This window comes from Aedes albopictus, chromosome 3, assembly GCF_035046485.1.
Source record: "Aedes albopictus strain Foshan chromosome 3, AalbF5, whole genome shotgun sequence".
NCBI lineage: Eukaryota > Metazoa > Arthropoda > Insecta > Diptera > Culicidae > Aedes > Aedes albopictus.
Window position 1 is genome coordinate 142,368,981 of NC_085138.1, and position 17,306 is coordinate 142,386,286.

The window sequence follows — 17,306 nt, forward strand, 5'->3', positions numbered from 1 at the left end:
GTGCACATCGGCCAAGATTCCAAAGTAGTTTTCGTCGGAGCTTTCGCTGCTTCAGCACAGGATCTGCATTCACGTACAAACTGTTGAACATCCTCGTCAATGTTTGCCCAGACAACCAGTAATCGTACAAGATGTTGCGTAAGATGATAAAGGGGAGGCCATATGCATACATGCCTCCATTTATGCGTATGTTAAATGTACGTATGTGGCCTCCACTTTAACATTTTATACAACATCTTATACGATTACTGGTTGACTGGGTGGCCAATACACGTAGCTCCTCGCCAAAGACTTCATTCGGTCCATTCCGGGGTGTCCCTTGTGAAACTGACGGGTGAGTGTGGCTCCGTGGCGGTGCGGCCGCAGCTGTCAGGAAAAGTTTTCGGCTGTGCCACTGGGCGCTAGTCCGTTGTCTAGTGTCGTGCTTCCTTCAAAGAGCGAAAAGCTCACTGGAAGCATTGAACGTGTCCGTGTCTTTTAAACTTGCTTTCGATTTTTTTCAGGAACAACAATACGATCGCCAAACATCAAACAGTTGTCGACTATCTGCCAACCGTCGCGCCGGGCATGGAATTTTCTGACTGCAGGATCAGTAATCTTCTTGCCATTTACCGATCAACCTTCTTTCAGGAATTGCATGACTTGCTGTAAAACTTGATCCTTGCGAGTTTCAGCAACAATCATGTTAAACGCAATGGGTAGCTTGCTCATCGTATCGGAGATAACAGCTTTGACTTCGTTTTCCACATGTATTGCTGCGAGAACGTAATCTTCATGCGGTCGGCTTTGGGTGGACATCAATCGGGATAAGACATCTGCGCAGAGGCGTCTCGTGACCTGTAGAGCTGACTGTGCACTTGAAAAGTTTTCACAATGGACTGTAGTGCAAATGGAAAACAGCAGGAACCTGCACTCCGCTCGATAAAACTGCTTTGTTGTTTCAATTGATTAAACAGGGGGTGTTCTACCGCTATCAGTACAAGCCTCTTCAGCCTTTGCTCGCCCATTGCAACCGAAAATATGTCCTTATCTCTAAAACTTTTTTCCAAAAAAAATGCTCATTGATCGGCTGGACTTTATTTAAATTGGAGAAACGAGTGTAGACATTGCCCACCAATGGTTTAGGGTTTTTTTCGGAATTGCTTTTGAACTTCGAGGAATCAACTCAGAAGTGGATATCTGACACTGACAGGGTGGCCACACACATTCAAAAACGAAATTCCCGCATTTTTCCCGACTTTTTCCCGCATTGATTTAAAATTTTCCCGACTTCTCTCTATATGCTTTTGGAGCTTGCAAAACGTCCCAAAGTCCAAACCCAAAGTAGATCTGCGAAATTCACTGGAATATTGATAGTGCCATTGTCATACTGGGACAGTTACGTAATTCTTCGAAAACGTTAAAAACATCCCAAAACAATTCTACATGTAACATATGCTTGAAGTTTACTTCTTATTTTTTAGGTCTTGTAATGAAACCCATGAGCTTTTTTCATAAACATGGCAACAAATCAAGAAGATAGACTATATATAATTCATATATAATTTATAAGGAATTATATATAATTCATAAGGAAATGGAATTCCGTAAGAGTTACATGCTCATATGCAAACCTTCAGATTTAAAATATAGTCAAAACCCATGAAATTATACATGGTTCGAATACAGAAAGGGTTTTTGAGGTATCCCTGGAGATTTATATAGCAAAATTCTATAGGAAAATCTGTAGTAACACTAGCTTATGGGAAAAGGAAATATACTCAAAGAAATTTTTGCTAGACTTTCTTGAGTGATTTAGGTGCTTCTACAAAACTCCTGTGAGAAATTCCTATTTATGGAAATTGATGATTTTCCTAAAAAATCTGTGGTTAACTATAACATATTCCTTGGAATAATTTTCCTCAAAAATAAAATTTAAAAAAATTTGAGGATTTCAATACATAAACCATTTCTAACTGAATTTGTAGAAAAAATCACAATCCCTGAAAAACGAAACTTTGGACTTCATTTCTAATCTCAGTTTTGTAGAACTCTCTTGGAAACTCGTGAATAACTTTTAGTGGAAACTGATGAGTAGTGGGTACATATTGTCATAAAAAAATTATAGCGCAAAATCAAAAAAATGTATTCATGTTTTATCAAATTTCTCTTTGAGTTTAACCCTCTAATACCCATTTTTTTTATTTTGATCTAAATATCATTTTTCGTCATTTAAAATCGATTTAAACATGTTTTGGAAGATGATTCTTTTTAATTCTCGATTTCGTGAATTTCAGTTTTTGATTTTTCTAATTTTTATTTTTGAACATCCAAACACTTTTATATTTTTCCTGGAAGCCAATTTGGGGAAAGGATTTTTTGAGATAAAAACATTTTGAGATTTTATGATTATTGTTGAAATATTATTATTTTAAATTTTTTTCACACAGAATTTTATTTTCCGTGTAATTTTAAGGAAAATAATTTTAGAGTGTATTCGATTCCCTTAAACTATTAAACAAGGATAGAATGATTTGGAAAAAAAATTAAAATATGATAATTGTAGCGATTCAATACAAAATAAACAATAACTTCTAAAAGGTGACTAAAATATCAATTTTTCAATGTTTTAAAAAAATGTAAATACGCTTTAAAATACACCAAAAACCGTTTTTAGATATACAGAACAGTCCTAAATATCAGCCAAAAATATAAAAAAAATGATTTTCCACGAAACAAAAATTACAAAAATGCTCAAACTATACCCCGTCTAAAGGCGGGATTGGGTATTAGAGGGTTAAAATGAATCTTGTACAGCCATTATAATTTTTTCCAAGCATTGGATTATCCTTCCATTTAAGGCTGAAAGAAATCAAGAAATTGGCTTAAAATTCTTCCAATACTTGAGCCATCCTTCTTCTTTATGACTTTCTAGATTTTAATAACAGTTCTCGCCTTACAGAATTGCTTCAATGAATAGTTCCAAGAAGGACATAAAGCAATTCTTCAGATTCACATTAGCAAAAAGGTAAAAACCTCTACAATGTTAACGCTTCTGTTCTGAAGAATTCATACAACAATTCATTTTTCCATAAAATCATCTGAAACGATTAAATTCCTAATACATTCACTATTTTTTTCCAAAATAATTGAGAATGCCGCTATCGAAAATTCTTATTATGATGGCTTCTGTGATTGCACGGAAATCTTCTATGGTGTCATTCAGAAATTTCGTTAGAATTACCATTTAAAATACCCACGTTGACAATAGACACCCTGAAAAACTACATAATTCCTCGATAATATTCGGAAAGAATTTCCAAATTCCGTTGTGTATTCTGCCGAAAAATATTGAATTTATTTCTGGTAACATTTCGTATACAATTTCCTATGGAACTCATAGACATTGCTCGTGTAAATATTGTGGAAAAGCTTTGGAGAAGTATTTCTTTGCATTTCTGCTAAAATCATTCAGAAAGTTTTTCTACCAAAAATATTATTTCTTACGGTATTCCTTACGTTTTTAAGGTTCAGTTTTTCTAGCCAGTTCGATTCGTATTTTTCAAAAATGTGATTTCTAATATGTGCCTAAATTTAAAGTCTTAGCGTTATTGTGAGCATCCGGAAAATATTAAGCTGTCATCCGGATAATCTTTATCAAACAAGAAATCACTCACTGTAAAGCAGGTAAAACACGTGACTATCAAGCCGAGGACCTGGGAGCGTAACTTCTTTCCCGACAAACTCATAAGAAAGAGTTTCGGAAGGGAAGTATAGCGTGTGTCCTGAGATGAACTATCCTTGGGCTAAAAATCTCGTTAATACAGATAAAAAAAAAATCACTCATAATTCATAAACCAATGGTCATCATCAAATGTTTTTTCTTCGTGAGGCTTTGAAGGAGAGGATAGTATAGCATAATTGTGAAATTGTGTAATTACATGAGAGCATTACATAACAATTAAAAAATTCCCGACTTATTCCCGCATTTTTCCCGATGAATTTCAATTCCCGACTTTTTCCCGCATTTCCCGAATTTCCCGAGTCTGTGGCCACCCTGCACTGAGGAAGAAGTGGAACAACCATTGCACAGTTATGGGTAGCTCTGTAACAATTATTAGTCAGGCAGTTCTCCATGCCATTCAAATGGAATTGACCCGTGTGATTGAGCTATGACTGTAGTCGGAATACGCATATCTGTCCAAGGATATGCATTAGAGGGCGGATTTAAAAGTACAAATCTGAGCACACTCAATCGAAGAGGTTATTCTGCTTAAAGCGTTCGAGAAGTCCTCAATTGACCGCCTGCCAAACGAATTGCGGGAGTAGATTGTCTACGATATTGTGCAGCATTTTCCCTTGAATGTTGCAGGAAAATGAAACTGTAGGTACGCGACGCGCAACTAGAACTGAATGAAAATTCCACGCATTCAGGTCCACCCAAAACCATGCACGCATGCCGAAAGCCCGAAAGAGTGACTGGGCGCCTACCGCTTCGCTCTTTCTCCGCGTGGCTCTCTTGCTAAAGCATTCGCCTTGACGGAACTCTTTGAGAGAATTGCTCTGTGCGTGAAAACATTTTTTTTTAACATGGGAAAGGATAGGAGCTGCATTTTCAAATGCTTCTAAAATATTTTAGGGACTTCAGATTGAAAAAAGAGTTAATGTTTTGCAATATACTTTCAATTAGCTACACTATAACTGGTTTTAGACAAAATGTTTTTAAATCACAATGTTATGTCTATAATATAGCGTATCAAAATCTCATTCGATAACATTAAGAACGTTTTGCTTAAAAAAATTTCTATAAAGAATTAGAAGCATTTGAAAATGCAGCTCCTATCCTTTCCCATGTTAAAAAAAATTGTTTTCACGCACAGCGCAATTCTCTCAGAGAGCCTCCGTCAAGGCGAATACCGTAGCTCAAATGCGACGTTGCCAAACTTAGCAGCTGCCCCGCGAGCGCAAGCAAACAATCCTCCCTTTCCTCCACCACCGATGAGGCCCACGTCCATTGGAAGAAGTGAACCAAAATTTTACTAATACATTGCCAATGCAGCACAGAACAGTCCAACACAAGTAAACACAGTTCTTGTATGCATATACAGTTCTCCCGTGTACTGCTGGAAGTGAACTGAGGCGAGAGATATGTATATTTTGGCGATGCTCTCACATGTGCGATTCGCATGCTTCGGCGTCGAGCGCTCTGGCAGCGGCTGGGTGGTGGCACAGTGAGATTAGGTTGGAAAATTGACTAGATTCCTAATGAATACGTACTGATATTTCACAATGATTTGTTCACTAAAAGTTATGAACATCAAAAGGGTCGAATGCAGAGTTTATAAATTATAATGATTTATTTTATTTTTTGTCAACTGTGTAGTGCACGCAGTGGACCTATGGACGAGACGCCACTGCATCTGCGTATCCAAATTTGTCGGTCGACACGTGCTGAATTTCAAAATCGTACAGAGCAAAGTGAGGGCCCAACGTTGCAGTCTATTGGCAGTATACACTGGAATACCCTTTTTTGCAGCAAAAATCTTGATCAGCGGTTGGTGATCCGTTTGAAGGATGAATCTTTTTTGATTCGAGAGCGTTGTTCAAGCCGGTAGAATAGTCCCCGCATACACGTCGCCTTGCGCACGACGACTATCGGAGCAGCCCAATCCGAGAACTGCACAGGAGAAATTATTCCTTTGTTCTGGAGCCGCTGGAGTTCAGCATCTACCTTTGGAAGAGCCGCATAAGCCACCGGTCGCTTCGGGCAATAAACCGGACGGGCATCCTCCTTCAGGAACAGCTTGATTTTTGCTTTCGTGCACAGACCCAAAGTACTCCTGAAACTTTCGGAAACTTCTCCTTCAGTTGCTTGGTAAAATCCTCAGGACGCTGTGAATTGACTAGACTGTTGATTGGAACAGACTAGAGGTCGAACAAGTCCATGGTTTCGATTCCCAGCACATTCAAGTCCGGATTGTTTGAAATGAAAATGCGCCCCGTTTTACTCACGTTTCCGATGGTGACTTCAGTGTGCAACTCGGCCAGAAGCTTCAAATTGTCTCCAGATGCGATGATTGCTGCCTCATCAGTGTTCCGAGTCGGTGGTCGTCCAATCTTGATCCAGTTTTCTTCGGAAATGACTGTGATATCGGATGCCGAATCATGTTGAAGCTTGACTGCAACACCGTTGAGCTCCACTGTGACGAATTTGCGCCTACTCACCACGTTGCGAACTGAGAAAATTCCCTTCGTCTTCAGATTCTCCTTAGGTTTGAATTGATTGAATGGTTTAGGCTTGACTGTTTCGTTCGAGCAGTACCCTTCTTTGTGGCCTTTCTGCTTGCACTTGCTGCAAGTGTGACTGGAGAATGGACAAAAGCGGATGTAATGCAAATCGCCACATTTCCAGCAGTCTTGGGGTCGATGACATTCTTCAACCAGGTTCTCCAAGGTGATCGTGCTAGGTCCATCTGGTCTTGCCGGTGTGGTTTCTTCAGCTTCTAGCTTGGAGATTAGCCTTGCTCGAACACCGGCATCACGAGGTGATTGTGGACCGAAGATGAATTGAAGTGCCTTGAAGTGGTCGCTGAATAGCTTCGACAGCTGGAACGCCTCGCAGTGCTTGTTCACCTTTGCTGCGTACGAGGTAAAATCGTCTGATTCGTTCTTGAAATACTGCAAACACTAATACCTTGCATGGAAAATTGACTTCCGACGGCCGAACAGTTTCTTGAGCTTGCCAACGGTATCGTCCAGCTTGAACTCCCTTGGGTGCTTGCTTCGGAAGAATACTGTCCACGTACCGCTCATGAACCGTCGTACTCAGCTTTCGGAGAAGTAACCTCACCTTGGCAGCGTCGTTCAAGCGTTTTCCGTCCTCTTTAAAATCATCTTCGTATCTTGAATACCACGAGACAAAGAATAAGCCGTTGTCAGGATCGAACTGGAACTCTTGAATCTTGGAGGCGAGCGATTCGATTATCTTCTCACTTCCGTCAGCGGATGCTTCAAACCGTTCTAGTGCCGATATCCGTTGCTGCTGCTGAACGATGAGATCCGTCAGCCGCAGGATGGCGTTCTTCAGGTCGTCGTCGGGCATTTCTTCCTATAGTACTCCAAAGATTGTTCCGTCGAGTGACTTGAGGTTGACTTCAGTTCGTACTTCTCGCCGCCAAAATTATTGTAGACTCCAGAATAAGAGTTGACTGTTAACCCTCGAGCGATCGCGCTGTTGTATTTTGTACAACACGTTGTAAAAATCTCGCTTTTTGTACTCAGCATTTGCGTGGTGCTGACGCAGGTAGTCAACCGCGCGAGTTACGGAAGGTTAACAATAATAGTTTATTAGGTGCTTCTTCTTTGGAGGTCTAACAACGAATAATAGAAAATGTCTTCTTCTTCAAAGTGTCACCTTAGCATAGCCTACTGCTCTGTTACAGAAATAGACCCGAATCGCAGCCACAATCCAATACACCATTACCACGCCTCACTCGGATGCCAAAATAAACAAATTCGTCCACCACTTCGACACCACCACAACCACGACCGGACCGAAGTTGACCACCAGCAATCATGTACTTGGTCTTTGTAGTGTTAAGCATAGGTTCATTCCTCGCAGTCTCCTTCTTAAAAGGCATGAACGCTTCTTCCACGTCCTGACGGTTGATCCCGGAAAAGTCGATATTTTCCGCGAAGTTCAGGAGCATATGCGACAGCATGACAATGGTTCCAATGGTTCCGCTTTACACCAGGCTTCCTTATCGCGCCTTCCAGTGCTATGTTGACAGTAAGTTCGAAAGAGCATCGCCTTGCTTCAGTCCGTTTGAGGTTACGAACGATGACGAAATTTCATCCGCAACCCGTACACTTGATTTCGAACCGTCAAGCGTCACACGAATCCGTCTAATCAGCTTCGTCGGAAAACCATTTTCGATCATAATCTGCCATAACTCGTTTCTCTTCACTGTATCGTACGCAGCCTTGAAATCAACAAACAGATTAGGGGCCCATATAGCCGAGGCGGTAAACGCACGGATGACCATGCTGAGGGTGACGGGTTCGATTCCCGGTCGGTCCAGGATCTTTTCGTGAAGGAAATTTCCTTGACTTCCTTGGGCATAGAGTATATTCGTGCCTGCCACACGATATACGCATGCAAAATGGTCATTGGCAGAGGAAGCTCTCAGTTAAAAACTGTGGAAGTGCTCATAGAACACTAAGCTGAGAAGCAGGCTTTGTCCCAGTGAGGACGTTACGCCAAGAAGAGGAGAGGATGACGGGTCTGCTAATTGTACTCCAGAAATGTATCGATCATCTGCCGCAGGGTGAACATCTGAACCGTCGTTGAACGGTTCTCACTAAAACCCATCTAAATAAACCGACGAAAGACTGTTTAAGAATTTTAGGATATCCCGATGAGGGCCCATATAGCCGAGGCGGTAAACGCACGGGTATTCAGCATGACCATGCTGAGGGTGACGGGTTCGATTCCCAGTCGGTCCAGGATCTTTTCGTAAAGGAAATTTCCTTGACTTCCTTGGGCATAGAGTATCTTCGTGCCTGCCACACGATATACACATGCGAAATGGTCCATGGCAGAGGAAGCTCTCAGTTAAAAACTGTGGAAGTGCTCATTGAACACTAAGCTGAGAAGCAGGCTTTGTCCCAGTGAGGACGTTACGCCAAGAAGAAGAAAAAGGATATCCCGATATATTGGCTCAGTGAAAGAAGCCTTTCATGTGTGTGACGTTTCTGAATTCTCTTTACTTTCAGCCGACCTCAGACTATTCAGATCACCACGGCAACTTTCACCTCATATTCTGCTGGGCGATAACGTACGACTTTAGAATGCGCATATTGCTTGTATAATCAACTAATACACCAGGACTTTTAACAACCTGACTGATCATAACGAAGTAAGTTCCTTGACAAGATTCCCGAGTATATGAGATGGCTTGGTTGAAGTTATTGAAGAAGTTCAATGAACCGAAGACGAACTGTTAATACATGCTCACGTGGAACTTCCTGTGAGCTACATATGGTCATATTTGAATCATGTGTCAATGAGAAGATCTCCTACAACTTTTTCTGAGAATGTTTGTTGACATGACTAAAGCCATGCATAGACTTCAGATAACTGTAGATAGACAACAAATACACTTTTTTGCTTGCGAACAATTTCTGGTAGACCTTCTCCTTCACACATAATACAATGAGAGCTTACGTAGCCCACAGAAATTCCATGCTTGCAAATATCTATAATAACAGCTTATTTTTCGTTCTCTGAATTCAATGCAATAATTGCTCAGAAATAATCATTGGAAAATCCTAGAAGAAATTGCTGGGAATCCAGAGAAAGAAATTCCAGGAGAAATTACAAGGGGAATCTATTCTGGAATTTATTCCTGTAGGAATTCCTAGGGGAATCCCGGAAGGAATACCTGGAGGAATCCCAGGAGGAGCTGCTGAGGTAGCTCCACCACACACTTCTCAACACTCCAAGTAACCATGCTGTTGAGGCTGCTCCCTCCCCTCTCCTCCGTAGACTTTTGTTCATACAAAAATTTGAAAATTTGTATGAAGCGTAGACTTTGCCCTGAACCGCCCCTTTCCGCTCAGAGTCTACGTAGTTTATGGACAGGCCCTAATGAACTGTCAAAGTTGTTGAGATCTCGGTAATGCTGTTGTTAGCCGAGCACTTGGTTATGCGGATCTCGGCGAAAGTTTTCGACAATGCTGAGATCTCGGCACTTCAGATTAAGTGTGACATAAATAACAATTACACTATTTTGCTTGCGAACAATTTCTGGTGGAGAGTTTGTCATTCCCACATAATACAATATAGGCTTATGGACCCCACAGATGTTCCATGCTTGCAAATATCTATAATGACAGTTCATTTTCAGCTCTTTCACTGGAAGGACTGACTTCAACCAGGCCATCCCAGATACTCAGAAACAGTATCGGGAAATTTATTTCATCCTGGTCTTTTAAACTGTACCTAAATACCAGAAATCGCTCGCATGCAAAACAGTGTAATTGTTGTCTATCTACATTTCTCTGAAGTCAAGGCATGACTTCAGTCAGGTCATCAGACGTTCTCAGGAATAGTTACTATAAGAGATCTTCTCACTGACACATTAACAAATATGAGTTTATGCAGCTGACAGGACCAAAAAAATGGAACCCCAGGGATTCTGTCTGAAAATCATCTAGCCACTCCTTAGATATTGTTGCAAGGTTAATTCAAATTCCAATATATATCTTGAACAAATCGTTGATTGTATTTAAAAAATCTGATACAGTCCCTAGAGAAATTCCGGGAAGAATTCCAAAAGAGTCTGGGTGAATTTCTGCTAGAATTTTCTCTAGACATGTTCGAATCCTTGGAGGATAAGCGCTAGAACAATCGTTGGATTTGGAGGTAATCTTCGAGGCATTCCCGGGGAAGTTTCTGTAGGAATCGCTTGAACATTGTATGAAAGAATCACTGAAGGAATTTTTAAGGGAAATTTCTCAAAACATCTCTGGAGGAGATCCTGAAGAAATCCGTATATAGCTTTTCAAGAGTTAGGATAAAAAAAACAGAATCTAGATGTTACAAATACTGATTACTAATCAAAGTTGGTTTGACTGAAAATCAAAAATTCAGCATTATACAGCATTCCATTTGCAAGATATTTGTTTGAGGTACATCCGAACGGGATTCCAGATAATCGAATCCGACCTATATTCTTGAAGGAATCGCAGGTCGAATTCCGGAAGGAACTCCTTGTAGAAAGTGCTGGAGCACCCGTAAATGAACTCCTAAATAATTTCTTGGAGAAATTACGGAGTAAGATCTACCAAACCGAAATCTAGTGTCGTCCTATTTTTCAATTTTTGATTAAGGTCTCTGATAATTCGAGGAATTATAGTACCTATTTAGTCCTTGCTACTGGTATGTTTATGACTTCCAGTTTTCGATTAAAACTAAGTATAGCAACTTCACTTTGCATATAGTTAAAAACCTCGCAATCCGAGGCTAAACTCAATGCAAAGGACATCAAATTGGGTTAGGGATCCATGTATATACTAACTCTTCGAAGACTGGTAAGTTCTGGTATGCAAGAAACATACTAGAATCCTTATTACTGAACACATGTTCCATTATTGGAATGATATTCCTGCTATAATAATAATGTTAAAGCCCTCTATTGTTTGGTACTCCAGGTACAACAAACCAGTAGGTACACCTGAAGGCATCCCTGGATAAATTCTTGGGTTGATTGAAGGATTTCTAAAATTTATAAAGGAATCCCTTACTGAATTTTTGAGGAGGTATTTCAGTTGGAATTCTTGGAGGAATCCCTGGCGGAATTCCTTGTGAAATCCCCAAAGGAATTCCAGGAAGAATCCCTGGATGAGTTCCTGAAGAAATCTCTGGAGGAATCCATGGAATACCTGGAAGAATCCCTGAAGAAATTCCTAGAGGAATTCCTTGGAGAACCCATGGAGGAAATTTTGAAGAAATCCAGGGAGAAATACCTGGAGGAATACTTGAATATGTTTCATTAAAAAGGTCAACCACTTGAAATATGAAGCCTTCACGGTATGCGGCCAAGTTTCAGATAATTTGGCCTGCAAAAATCTTTCATGATGAAGCAAACAAAACTGCCGAAACGCCCAAACACTTTTGAAAGACCTGAAAAATTTACATGAGTAGGTAGCGTAAACCGGGGTGAAAAAGATCACTCGAGTACTAAATTGTAATACCATTCCAGAAACTACAAACTTCTAATCTCATCTTGTTCATAGATGTCTAGGAATGAGTGTGGACTTTACGAATTGGGTTGTTTAGTGAATAAAATATTTCTATTTTCTTCAGCCTAATCGAAAGAGCTCATTTTTCTGAGTATAACGTGATTTTATTGCGATTCAGTTACTTTGTTTTGATGGATAAATAAACAAAACAAATTAAATTTCCGTGGATAGAATGACAGTTCAATTGATAAAATGACAGTTCGCCCCGAATAAAAAAATTTCCCCATACAAACTTTAAATGCATTTTAAAAATAGTTCCCGGCCACCAAAAATTATGAATTTTTGGATTTAGACTAATTTTTGGACGGAGAATCCGATTATGAAATTATCTGGATACCCCTAAAGAACCCAATTGAAAAAGGTATGAAAGTTACATCTTTTTTTTTTTTTTTTTTTTTTGCTAGGTTTCTAGCTGCACTCTGAATAGAGTTGAAACCTCTACACTAGACCCGAAGATAGAAAAGAGTACGTAATCTTTCAGAAGCAGTTTGCCAGCCGTACGCGGAAAATGATATCCATTAAGACACTGTTGCAACTGACTCAGAAAGTTACGGTAGAAGATTGGAAAGTTTTCAATTGGTCAGTCAGTCAGTATTTGCCAAAGTAGTGTTATGGTCACACGGTTTGTGTTTGTCTTCTTGTTTGATTTTGTGGAATGGTTCCGTTCAATATGTATTTCTCCTCGTTAAGTCAGTTGTAGTATGTTTGTTTTTTTCATCGAATCAATCGAACCCCGTATGCTAAAATATAGTCGATCCTGTGTCAAATTGATTTCTTGATTTCGCTAATCGTTTTCTGCTTCTCTGTGTTCAACTTTTGTGTTCTTAAATTGTTATGGGTCCAAAACCCACAGAAACATGTAACTGAATTTCTGTTGGTGTTATAATACCAGCTAAGAGATAATCAAAAATACGCCAGTCAGTTGATTGCAATAAAATTTTAAAAAAATAATAAAGATTGCTTGCCAACTATTATGTATTCATCTCCCTACAAATACTATGAAAAATATTCAAATTCGTTCAATTGTCCTATCGGTCCTACCTAGATAAACCATGTCATTTTCTAAAGCGTAGCCTAGAAATGTCAACCTAGTCATACACAAGTAACGTTGTTCAGCTAATAACAAGCAGACAGTTTTTGTCCAAAATGTCACGTCGAACGCATTGACGTCAACAATGCGTTTAAGTGTTCGCACGTTAGCTTCGAATCTATCAGCACAATTAAGTGCTGCAAATCTCCTTCCCATTAATTCTTAGGTCGATTTTAATTGCTTTATTTAAAGAAAATATGACCAACTAACATTCTAAAAATTCGAAAAAGCGACTATGACATTAATAAATTACTAATCAAAATCAACCGAGAAACGTGAGAAATAGAGCCCAAACAACATTTTGAAGTCAGCTGGCTGTAAAAGGTTCCAAAACCTGTCACAAATCCTACAATACTTTTATTAGGATTTGTAACGATCATCAAAACCTTCTTAAATCCAACCGACTTGGAACTATTGCTTGGGAATAGACTCTAATGAGCCCTAGCGGATCCTCCATGTTTATCGAGCATGTCTGATGCATATGATCAGCCATACTCCATCTGCAGCAGCCGGTTCGTGATGAACCGTTGGAGGCGCATTAAAGTGTTAAAAAGGTGATATGTTTCACTAAAGAACACTACATTACAATAATCAAAATGAAACTCCTTCACTTTAATACCGTCAACCCCTGCGAACTTGGCCAGGGAAGGTATGAAAGTTACATCTTTATGATAAAACTGTCATTTATTGTGGTTGAACTCAAAGGAAATTGCCTACCTTCAGGCGTTTAAGGAGTAAATTAAAATTTTAATTTTAGATTTACAACAGTCTAATTCACTAATTGTGAGAATTTTGATGCGTTATTCGAATTCAATAGAACAAAATTAATAAATGGCAATTTACCGTCTGAGCAATGTAAGTTCCATAGAAAATATAAATAGAAATTGTTTCAGACTTTTTGCGTTTCCTAAGCTAAGGCAATTTCAGTGTAATACTGATTGTTTACATTGACATTCTAATCATTAGTTGTCATTAGTTTTTCGTTTATTACTCAAACCAGTTTCTTTGTTTTCCTAAAAACCCGCTAATTTTGCATCTTTTCACCGCTCTCGCATCACCAAAGATCCGCCGCACATCCCATTCCAATCTTCCATCCCATTACGACTGACAGAACACCGAAAGATCATCATCGCTTACCGGTTTCCTTCCGCCCGCTCCGCTGATTAGCGGAGATTCACTTCCTGACCACTTTCGATGGATTGACACATCCCGAGTTTATTGTATTCCAAAAGCAGCGCAGCAACATCAACACCGGCTCGGTCCACTTTGGTCAAGGCACCAAACATCCTCATAAGTTCCCTACATCTTCCCGTCATCCCTGTCTTCCAAGCAGAAGACGTTCACTTTGGGCGAGATTCGCTTCTGCCGGGAACTGCTTCTTGCTCTGTGGCGTTCCGAACCGACCGACCACCCCGACAGACAGAGCGCACCCCACGCACGCACACACTCACATCGAGATCCGACCGAAGAAAAAAAAAACACAAAACCAGCCAAAGGAGAAAGGCGACGACTTTGCTTGGGCCCCGACGACCTGACCAAGCAAGAATCTTTCGCACCAATTCCCGATCCCCCGGAACAGAAACGCACCTTTTCTGCGGTTACACTTGGCACTCGGCTGCTTCCGGCCACGATTGGGCACCACTTTGCGACAGTATTTCACTGATTTTCACCACTTTTTCGTTCCGTGGGAGCCACCGAAAACTGCGAAGCGAATCCCTTTGCTCAGTGCGCGTTCATCAAACACGACGACGACGACGACAACGACACGGACACGGTTGGACGACGGCGACAGCAAACGCAAAGCAGCGCGGCGATCTCGCTCTGCTTTTTTGTTTGTGGTTGCGGGCGGCTGCGGGCTGCTGCACCAACATCAGCGCAATGCGGATAGGGATGTTCGATTGTTATTTTGGTTTTCGATCGAACAAATTTCTGCTTCGAATTTCTCGAGCGAAGTTCAAATTTGTGCAACATTCACACTAAAAAACACACCACAGAGAAACAGATGTCACACCACCGACGTGACAGTGGTGATTCAAAACTTCCTCCCCAAAATTTAACGGTCGACCAGCGAGCGAACGCTTCTGTCAAATCAGTGCAGACGCGAACCTCTTCCTATATGAATACATGGGGGTTTGAAGTCATGCTATCAAAACAACGAGAACCGTTATAGAGGAGGCGGTAGTGTTCGGCTATTTTTCATCATGGCGTCGGGGACAACAAATTTGAATTTATTTGTTCTAGCTGTCACGTCGGTTCGTCGGTGGTCACACTCCGGCCGCTTTCCATCGATCACCCTTAAAACGGTTGACTCAAATTTTCGTTAGTTGGTCAAATGACCACTAGGGGCGCGTTTTTGATTCATAAGCAAGGTAGTTTTCAGCTGAAAACCTAGCTGAAAACACCAAGAAATAGTTACTCAACAATTCAACATGTAATAATTTATGACATACAGTTAAATTCAACCTAGGTTCTAGCACTGAATCCACTTTCAAATCCTGCCGAGCGCTGCTTCTAGATAGGAGAAGATGTGAATGGATAAAATGTAGATAAGCGAAGGCCAGTTAAGTACAGAATGTGAAAAGGGTTTAACCCTTCGGGGAAGGATGGGTCATATGTGCCCAGTGGAGAAAATCGGCCATCACAAACGTGTTCTAGACCAGTGAGGTTGCATCCAGAAAGGTGAAAATTCCGTCTCCAAAGGGTTAATTGATTTTTACAAATAATGATGCTCAGAGGTCTCAACTTTTTCGGCTTTATCCACGCAAACTAAGTTCAACTATGTTCAGTAACACATGCATTACACATACTATAGATACAGAACGTTTGTGCAAGTATGTGAGTGTTTCGTGACGTATTTTTCGTCACTCGCGTTTGTCTAGAGCATTTTGATCAGTTGTCAGTTTGCCTAACGAACGAACACGATTTTCTAAGAGGCTCCTAAAGGCCTATCTCAATTTCTGCATAATTCGAACGAGCATTGATTAAAACGACATGTTCACTCATTTTTTAAGTATTCCTATACCGTCTTACCCCGTTCGTTCGACACGTTTTAATACGACACTTTTTAATTCGTACCCCGCTTATTCGACACATGTCGAATTAAAAAATGTTCGAATGTCATAGCGATGTACACTGTAAATGCAAAACAGTTTGATATTGCGCTTATACTCCCACCCGCAGCAGCTCCTCCTGCAGCTGGCAATTCCGGAAGTTCTGAGTTGGTGCTATTCTACATCCAAACCGCCTGGAGACCAACCGGAATGAACTGAGGATGGCAATGATCATAGAAAGAACGAGATTTTCATTCGCACCACCGCATTATCTGTTAAAATTATGTTTCATAACAAATCCGGAAATCAAAACAAAAACAAAAATAGAGTTGCCAAAATTCAATGATCATGATGGTGTAGGGTGACCAGTTTGTCGAATTAAAAGTTTGCCCCGGTTATTCGACAACAGTCGGTGTCGTATTAGCGGGGTAATACGGTATGGTAAAGTCCATAAAATATATTTTTTGCAATTACATGGCATAAGATTGCATTTTTCAATCTCCAAAACTGTGCCGAAACGGCCTACTTTTCTTCACTAGCTCAAGAGTGCCGAAAAGTAGTACTTTTCAGCACTGTTAAGAGTGCCGAAAAGTATTACTTTTCGGCACCTTTGCAGGGGTAAACTTTTCGTAAGTTTTGCGAAACACGAATGTTTTTTTCCGTGGTCTTATGTGGATTATGATCAATAGGCTCCTAAAGTCCTATCGGGATTCTTGTTTTAAACCACAATATATGGTTCAAGAGAACATATTTACTCATTTTTTGACGTTTTTATTAACCGTAGTTGAAAATATATAATTTTTATTTTTTTAGTCTTTTGTCTCGTCCCTAGCTTATAACACATACTTTGAGTGATTTTTTTTCACCGTGTATGTCAGATAGGAACATTTTTGAAATCCCAGTGCGAAAAATGTCGAGCTCAGTCACACAAGGTTGACCTCAAATGTCAAAGTAGAACTATTTACCATTTTTCTTATTTCGAATTTTCTCATTATTCCTTTGTTTTTCAAGTTCGAGTAAAGTACAATTCCGATTAGAATACCATGCTTGATCGTATTATTCAATATAAGCGAGATTTCGTCTTTAATTTTAGGACCCTATTATGATTTGGTTAGCCAAACATAGAGGCAGCAAACAACGCTTATTAACGACGCGACTCCTAGTACTTGTGACACTTATGAACACAGCCTACCTGATTGAAAAAATAACGCTTGTGTGGATGCTCACACGTGGTCTTTCTTGAGACATGTCGGGATAGTCAGAAACGGTCGTACTCAAGGGTATTTTGTCTTAATTGCAAAAAATGTTGTATGCAACTCGTTGCAAAACTCGATTTTTTCAACACTCGTCGTATTTATCCAACTCGGCAAGCCTCGTTGGAT

General features: G+C 40.2%; 1 protein-coding gene across 6 annotated transcripts in view; it reads right to left on the reverse strand.

Annotated features, from left to right (window-relative positions):
• LOC109408393 (trithorax group protein osa-like) overlaps nt 1–14,671 on the reverse strand; it is a 630,643-nt gene extending 615,972 nt beyond the window's left edge. For 5 of the 6 annotated variants that reach the window (XM_062858564.1, XM_062858566.1, XM_062858563.1 and 2 more), the window contains exon 1: nt 14,462–14,671. The gene's annotated coding sequence lies outside the window, so the exon portion shown is untranslated. The other variant, XM_062858561.1, reaches the window with a different exon arrangement.
• Nucleotides 14,672–17,306: the final 2,635 nt, after the last annotated feature.